The sequence below is a fragment of the Setaria viridis genome, chromosome 2 (assembly GCF_005286985.2).
Source record: "Setaria viridis chromosome 2, Setaria_viridis_v4.0, whole genome shotgun sequence".
Lineage (NCBI taxonomy): Eukaryota > Viridiplantae > Streptophyta > Magnoliopsida > Poales > Poaceae > Setaria > Setaria viridis.
In genome coordinates, this window is record NC_048264.2 from 33,679,978 (window position 1) to 33,687,687 (window position 7,710).

At 44.7% G+C, this 7,710-nt stretch overlaps 1 long non-coding RNA gene across 1 annotated transcript; it reads right to left on the reverse strand.

Annotated features, from left to right (window-relative positions):
- Nucleotides 1–1,463: 1,463 nt before the first annotated feature.
- On the reverse strand, nt 1,464–7,277 carry LOC117842878 (uncharacterized). The gene is made up of 3 exons (XR_004637577.2): nt 3,494–7,277; nt 2,392–3,314; nt 1,464–2,065 (listed from the first exon to the last, which is right to left on the reverse strand). It is a non-coding gene; the product is annotated as an uncharacterized lncRNA (long non-coding RNA).
- Nucleotides 7,278–7,710: the final 433 nt, after the last annotated feature.

Here is a 7,710-nt window from a genome sequence, read left to right on the forward strand (position 1 = left end):
GGCATGTCGCTCAGATTTGTGGTAGACAGGACATGGGAAGATGGGGGTGACTTGCTGTTCAAAGAGCAAAGTATTCACACTTGTGTGACCATTGGCATCATAATTCATATATATAATACGTGGTGGAATATATCAAATAACCAAAGTGACATGTCTGTTCAACAGTAAACGCTGGTTTGGCTAGAGATAAAGCTGGACTGCTATTAGTATACTCTTATCTCAGTTCCCATCATGAAAGGAGTTTGAACAGGGGGTGTCAATGTCACAATGTGAATATGGGGTTCAATGTCGAATATGGTGCGCAAGCAGTTAATGAATGCGCACTGTATTCGTGAAATCACAAGCCCAAAATGAACTACAGAAACACAGGTTTCGCCTAATCCTTTTTCTCTGACTTACTTCCGCATCCGATGCTTGCCGTGTGAGGCGAGGAGGAGCGGACGTGCCGGATGCGGAGTCCGAGGTGGGTAAGGGCAAGTACATTGCTACACGTTAGCAGTCTCATAGGTCGTCTCATGCAGTGCCATGTAGGATTTTTGATGATGTGGAGGAGAGAGAGCGAGGAGAGAGAAAGAGGTCGTTGCTTCGCGAAACAACCACCTCATGAGCTAAATTGTAGGACTACGAGACAACTTAACAACCATTGTACGAGTTATTGTTGCCATGCAACTCATAATATTTTATTTTTCTTATGCACAAATTAAGGAATTATATACCACTACCATACAACTTATAGGACAACCCATTGTACAGGTTGCCTGTTAAATCGTCTCAAGATTACGTGTCAATGCATGAGACCGCCTATTAGACGACACCAATGTACTTGCCCTAAGCCCGATAGCGCCTAGGGTTGCGGGGCTTTATATGGCGACACCCTGGGCCTCCCCTGGACCAACACAACCGCAGCCGCCGTGTCGTTCTTGCAATCTAAATCTAGGGTTCCAGAGAGAGAGAGAGAGGCGGGGGGAGAGAGCGGGCATGACGGCGATAGATGATGTAGGGGCGGTGATGGAGATGAGGATGGACGACCAGGAGCGCAGCACCAAGGCCATGAAGGAGGATTCGGCGGTCGTCGGCAGCGGCAACGTCGATGGCACCAAGGCAGCGGCGGTGGCCGAAGCGGGGAACAAGGCGGCGGCGGCCAAGACCAAGCCGGAGGGGGCCAAGAAGAGGACGAAGACGATGAGGGTGAAGCAGGGGTACATCGACTTTCTCCTGGAGAGGTATCCTTTCCGGCCCTTCCCCGGTGACCCCGAAGAGCTCGAGAAGAATATCCCGAATCCCGTCAAAAGAGAGGAGCTCCGCATCATTTTGGCCCCAGCCACAGCCCTTATGAAGGCGTCCCGGGACAAGAATGCAGTACCTCGCCCAGGGCTACGCGGAGGAGGAGGTCGAGGTCAGCGACGACGAGGCGTAAGAGGACATGACGGAGGGGAACTGCCGGCTCAATTACATCAAGAACAATTGTGAAATTTTTGACATATTGGCTGGAAGTCTTGTAGCATGGTTTCACTCCTTATCAATTTATATGTTCTTGTAGCATAGTTTCACAGTGGAGGTGAGGGCCTGAGGTTGGAGGTTTGGCTTGGAGACGTCTTGTGACTAAAGTTTGACCTTCATTAGTCCAGAGTTCCTGCATAATGTATTACGAGCATGACGCAGTTTGATCATAACTAGAGTTGGTGGCGCCCCATTTCTTCGTCTCAGTTTAGGCAAAGAATACTCAACGATTAAACCATATACAAAGTTCCCAGTATCAAAATACGCTCCGAACGTGCAAACGCTACGAAACATTGAACCACACAGATGAAAAAAAAGTCAGATATATGATGATGCTCTGACCACAAGGCACTTGCGTGTCAACAGATCCCCTTCAGTCCCTTTATTGGAGAAGTGGCCCATGAACTGGACGGCAGCTCGTCCTTCAGTCCGAACTTTTCGATCAGCCAGTCAGAGACTTGAATGTTGTTGATATGGTGTGGATTTTGGAAGGATCAATATAATGCCATAAACATTGTAAAGAAAAGTGGTAGCCGATGCTTATATGCAATTGTGATATCATGAACTGCATCAATCAGCAAAGTATAAGTCAGGCATGCAACATAATCAGTAAATGTTTGCAGCAAAATGCCGCGGGCTATTCACATTCAACCAGTTGAAAATATATCGTTACTTGGCTTCATACAGTACAGTTAAGTTTCCAGGATAGTGAAAAATTATTACATTATTTAGAATTTTATTTCACAATTAACATGAATAGAGTTTTAGGGCAAATCAGCAAGCTGGTACAACTAATAGTGAACTGAACTGGCCACTTGGCTACCCAAATATTTGTTTGCAAATGCTACAATAAAGAAGTGAAATTTTCCAAAGAGGAGTATGAGCAGTTACCAGCATCTAGGGAACTCCTCGGCTCTTGCAAACAGCTATCGAATCCCTTTGTCTTTGGAAGAACTTTTTTCAGAATAGGCAAACTATACTCTGCTGCATACTCTTGACTTTTGATACATTTCTTGTCACTGAGACATTACTGGCACTAGTTAGAATCCAGATTGATAAAATGGCAGGCATAAAGCACAGCAGATTCTCACAGGTGCAGAATGTTTCATGGATAAAAAGACAGGGATAAAGTACAGATGATTCTCACAGGTGCAGAATGATGTTGCGCATGCAATGGAACAAACAGCATGCATATACAATGTGCCTGCTACTATACACAAAATCATCAATCTTATAGAGCATCAAGCCTGGAGTCTAGGCTTCTTCGGTGTTACAAAAAGGAGTAATTCATAAAGGCAAAAGATTGAATATATCCTTCTAGGCCCTCTTAATGATGTAGGTTCATGTGCATTCAATTTGATGACGGCAAAAACAAAATGTTCCAACGAAAAACACTGATGATGCTATCTCCTAGCAACGCGGTGTACTGCCAGTCTGCCACACGATTTGCATGCAAATATAAGAAATTTTACTTGTGTTCAATAGTCAAAGGCATACTGGCAATTTACACAGAATTCGGATTATACTTACATAAAGCTCCAGGTGAAGAACAACCTGCAAAAGAGACGATCAGCCCAAGTTAACAATAGAAGAGTTCACTTTTGCATAAATCTGTACTGTTAGTGAATGCCCACCAATACAAAGATTCGACCGGTATACCAAAAGCGATATATCCAATATATGGGTATGTCTCAATGTATGTCGAACTGTCTATGCATTTCTTCAGAAGCAAGCCGGTGTAGCACAAACTGCCACACAACAAGAGCAGCAAAAGGATGTGGTGAGAACTCCGACACCGCACAAAACATCAAAACCTGCAAATTCGACCATAAAGGTTCAAAACAAAAATTTAACATCATGATCGTGAAGCTTGCTAATTATTCTGTAACCAATTCAAAGTTTCAGACAAGTTCAGATATTCAGGTATGATATATCGACATGAACAACAAATTTAACACACAGAAAAAAAAATACAAAGATTAAGTGAACACACCATTGGTTATCACCATTGAATTAGCATCCATGTATGGGAAAATAGGTTCTTGTCCAGAACCAAGCAAGGCAGATGTGCAAGGCCAGTTTGTGCCTGAGATAAGTCTAGCCATTGTGTTAAAAAAAAAACTGAAGCATAAAGAGCCATGCAGTGCACAAAAATCTATGACCAAAATGCAAGAATCATATGGATCTTATTACTAATTTAGTATGAAAAAGGTCCACAGAAAAAAAGAGGCAAGCGATAATGTCAAAGATAGGGATTAATATCATGTACTATGGCTTAAAGATTTGAGTTCTCCTCAAAGCAAAAACTGTCAGTATATCCTTAAGCACATATGTGTGGTAAAGAATTCAGCTCATGATCTCCATGTTTACTTCACAATGTGTGCATTTTTGTTTTGGACTGAAGCATAGAAACATTTTCATTTGCTGATTCGATAAGGTACGAGATTTCTCTTTTAATCTTATATACAAACAAAATACACGAGCTCCAGTTTGTTCAATTTTAAACCCAGGCACTGAAAAAATAAAGCTATTCAATGGTTAGGTGAAGAAACAGCAGCCGTCACAAGAAAGATGATTCCACTTATGGTACATGAAAACTTCCTCACCTTTTCCAGATAATAATTTTTGCTGGTGAGTTAGAAAATTAGCATTTGTTTGAAATAACAGTAATCTGTCCGGTCCAGCTCATCCTTCCATTAAAAGGTTGGCTAAATCGGTACAAAGAAAGAACTACTGGAATAATAGTGGCAAGGTGCTCCATTTATTATACGTTTTCACTTTATTATTACAGTCTACTTACATGCAGATAATTGATTAACCGACATCAAGTACATAACTAAATTAGTAGCCTTACATGGCTCTATTTTTACCTCCATCCAGTTGTTCATATTTCTTAATATGCCCAATGCAACCTACCATGCCGATTCATCAGCTAGAGTACGGTGATAGTGAGCAACAAATCACTGGACATATCAGTTGCCAGAAAGACAAGATCTCAACACCCATAATAAGTACCATTATGGGCAATAATAAAAAACATATCTAAATTATTAGCACAGTAGGATCACATCATGACATATTTTGCTTCTACGATAAAAAAAAATAGAGACAAATCTGTATCTTACTACTGATGAGTGCTTACTGAAGCACAAGAATAATGAGGTAAATTTATCCTAATGCATGGACAAACGGCTAGAGTCAGTATCTAAGCATACCTGCAAGGCTGCAACACCGTACTGAATCTCAGTGAAATGTCCAGGCAGGAAAAATAGCAAGTCGACATTGGTACAATTCATTAGACATTAAACTAAAACAGTTTGACATGCGAGCAAAAAAATATTTTTTTTGATGAAACAGGAGGGGAATTCCCCTTCTGGTTATATATATATAAATAAAGAAAAAGAGTACAAATTCCAAAGCTATGAAACCCAAAAAGTGTGAAAGAAAATAAGAAAAATTACAATGCAAGAAACTATATAGGACTGTCAGAAACTTGAGAGCAATCTATAATGGGTGCATATTTGGTATGTTTCCAAAAAAAATAACTGGAGGTGCATCTATTCCAACTATCACACTGTATAAAATAAGTTTCAAATAACTTTTTTTTCAGAATATTAGATTGTTATCTACCTATTCAACTGACTAAAACCATAATACGATGCAACCAACTATTTGGGATAAAATGTATTTATGACATTAGTGGCATGAACAAAATTCTAACGATTGACATTTGAACAACCAAATTAGAGTTCACCTCACGAAAATGTTAAAACGGACCTTGGACATACATTTTTATTTACTCACAGAGCTCGTAACCTACCATAGATCACACAGAATATCGTATAAGCAATTGAGCCTATAAGGTTGTTCACTTGTTCCTCACATAGAGTGGAACCGGTAGCAGAAGGTATAGGCAACAAGCTTGGAGAAGAAGAGTCAGATGCATATGGCGTGACGTCAGGCAGTCTCCAAACCTCCAATAAACCAATAGGCCTTGGCACTAGCGCCTTGTTTACTTGCCAATTTGGGAGTGCCAAAATTGGCATTCTGCCATAAATGCGACACTGTAGCGTTTCGTTTGTATTTGTGAATTATTGTCTAAATATTGACTAATTAGGCTCAAAAGATTCGTCTCGCAAAGTACAACAAAACTGTGCAATTAGTTTTTAATTTCGTCTACATTTAGTACTCCATACATGTACCGCAAGTTTGATGTGATGGGGAATCTTCTTTTTGCATAGTACCAAAGTTGGGAGTTGGGGGTGAAGTAAACAAGAGCTAGGTCTCATCTCGAGCTCCAAGTCGTCATTCTCATTCCCTTGAGCATCTTTCATATCCTCCCCAGCAGTTCCACCTCCACCCAGCAATCCTCGTTCATCTCAACCTCCGTGGCCTCCACCTCCAGTCCAGCCTAGCCCCCTAGCCTCACTCAGGTATAAGACCAAGAACATAAGGACAACTCCAAGCGCAGCGATGATGAACAAGGGCACCAGGATCAACCACACTGGTCCTGCCCAGATTTGCTACAATCTGTAAAACAACTCAAGAGACACAAGCACAATCCAAATGGAAACACAAGGTACACAGTACTGTAGCTGCAATCCCAAACCAAAAATGTATAAGCACTAATTAACATCCATAAGCTTCTCACGCGATAGGAAGAACATTTCTCATGCTATAGGAAGAACATCAAGTCGCACACCATTAACACTGGTTAACATCCATACTGTCGAAAGCATCTCACGCCATAGGAAGCCCTACGCCATTGGAAGTCAACCGCCGCAACTGCAGCCTCAAGAAACGCGGGGAGGGGATAAGGTAAACCACCAGCATCAACAACCGACTGAGTGTAATGCGCAACAGCAGCACGAAGCGGTACCAAGCCCCTACGGATGGCTGCAAAAAATAAAGCCAGAGAGCTTGCGTGATGAACTCACTTCGACCACTAGGGTGGAGCTCTCGTAAGATCAGACGGATGGAGGTGAGAGCTTGCTCGATAGATTCACTTCAGCCACTGAGGCGGAGCCTAAGCAAGGTGACCAAGGATGGGAATGGAAATAGGCTTATGTGGCCATAAGATATTTTTAGGAATTTCCCTAGGGTTTTTGGAATATGGATGGACAAGAGGTGAATTCTTGGATACGTTTATATAGGGTTTTCTAATTGTATGGGGGCTAGATTTTTGGAAAAGGGCTCATATGGAATGATCTATGGAAAAGGAAGGCATGAATAGTCTTAGAATATTTTTTAGTATTTTTGGAGAAATTTTGGGATTTTTTGGAAAGGTGGAAGGGCTCTAAGAGAAAGCTTGTGTACACTTATCGGGTGCACATAGTGTTTTTTGAGCCAGCTGAATAAGGTCGTGGGTCTGCGTGGTAGTGTTCCGTGGACCCGTCCCTTGGACCCGTGGACCACGCCGCCTTGAATCGCTGGTCCACCAACACCGGGTGTATGGACGCTAGGTAAAGAAGGTTAACGGGAGGGGTCGACGGTGTTTGGGCTGGGCCCGCGTGGCAGTGAGAGGGAGAGGGGTAGAGGGTGACGGTTGTGGACGGGGCGAGACGGCGTGGGCTGTTTCCCTGCCGGGGCCGGGCGCCGCCGCCAGGACGCCATAGGCGCCGCCGCCGGAGCGCCGGGAACTCGCCGGAACGGCGTTCCCAATCGCCGCTGGCCCTCTGGTTCGCACTGGGGGAGAGAGGGGAACGAGGTGAGCTCGTTGGTGGGGTTGTGGGGAGGGGAGAGGGGGAGGAGATGGCGCGGCCACCGGGGGACGATGGCACTGCCCGCCTTTGGGTTGTGCCGGGCTTCGGAGAGGGGGCGGGGGCTATTTATAGCCGCGGAGGATGGGTACGGGGCCGCCACGTCGCCAGGGATGGCTTAGCGGCGAAGTAAAGGAGGAGAGGGTGATGTCCCGGCGGCCGGCGGCGACATTAATGGTGGCCGATGGTGAGATAAGGTGGTAGGGGGTGAGCTGACCCTGGCGCGGTGTCAGGTGGGGACGAGGAGGGGAGAGGAAGCTTGGGCGAAAAGTTTGGCCAGTGGGGAAGGCACTGGCGCGTAGTGCGGCGGCGCGGTGGCTGGAGTGGCGGTGCTGGTGGCAGAGCAGCAACGGGGGGGGGGGGGGGGGGGGGGGGGGGGGGGGGGGGGGGGGGGGGCAGGCTTGGGAGCCAAGGTGGCGAAGGGGGGCTATACCGGCGCGGAGGGAGATCC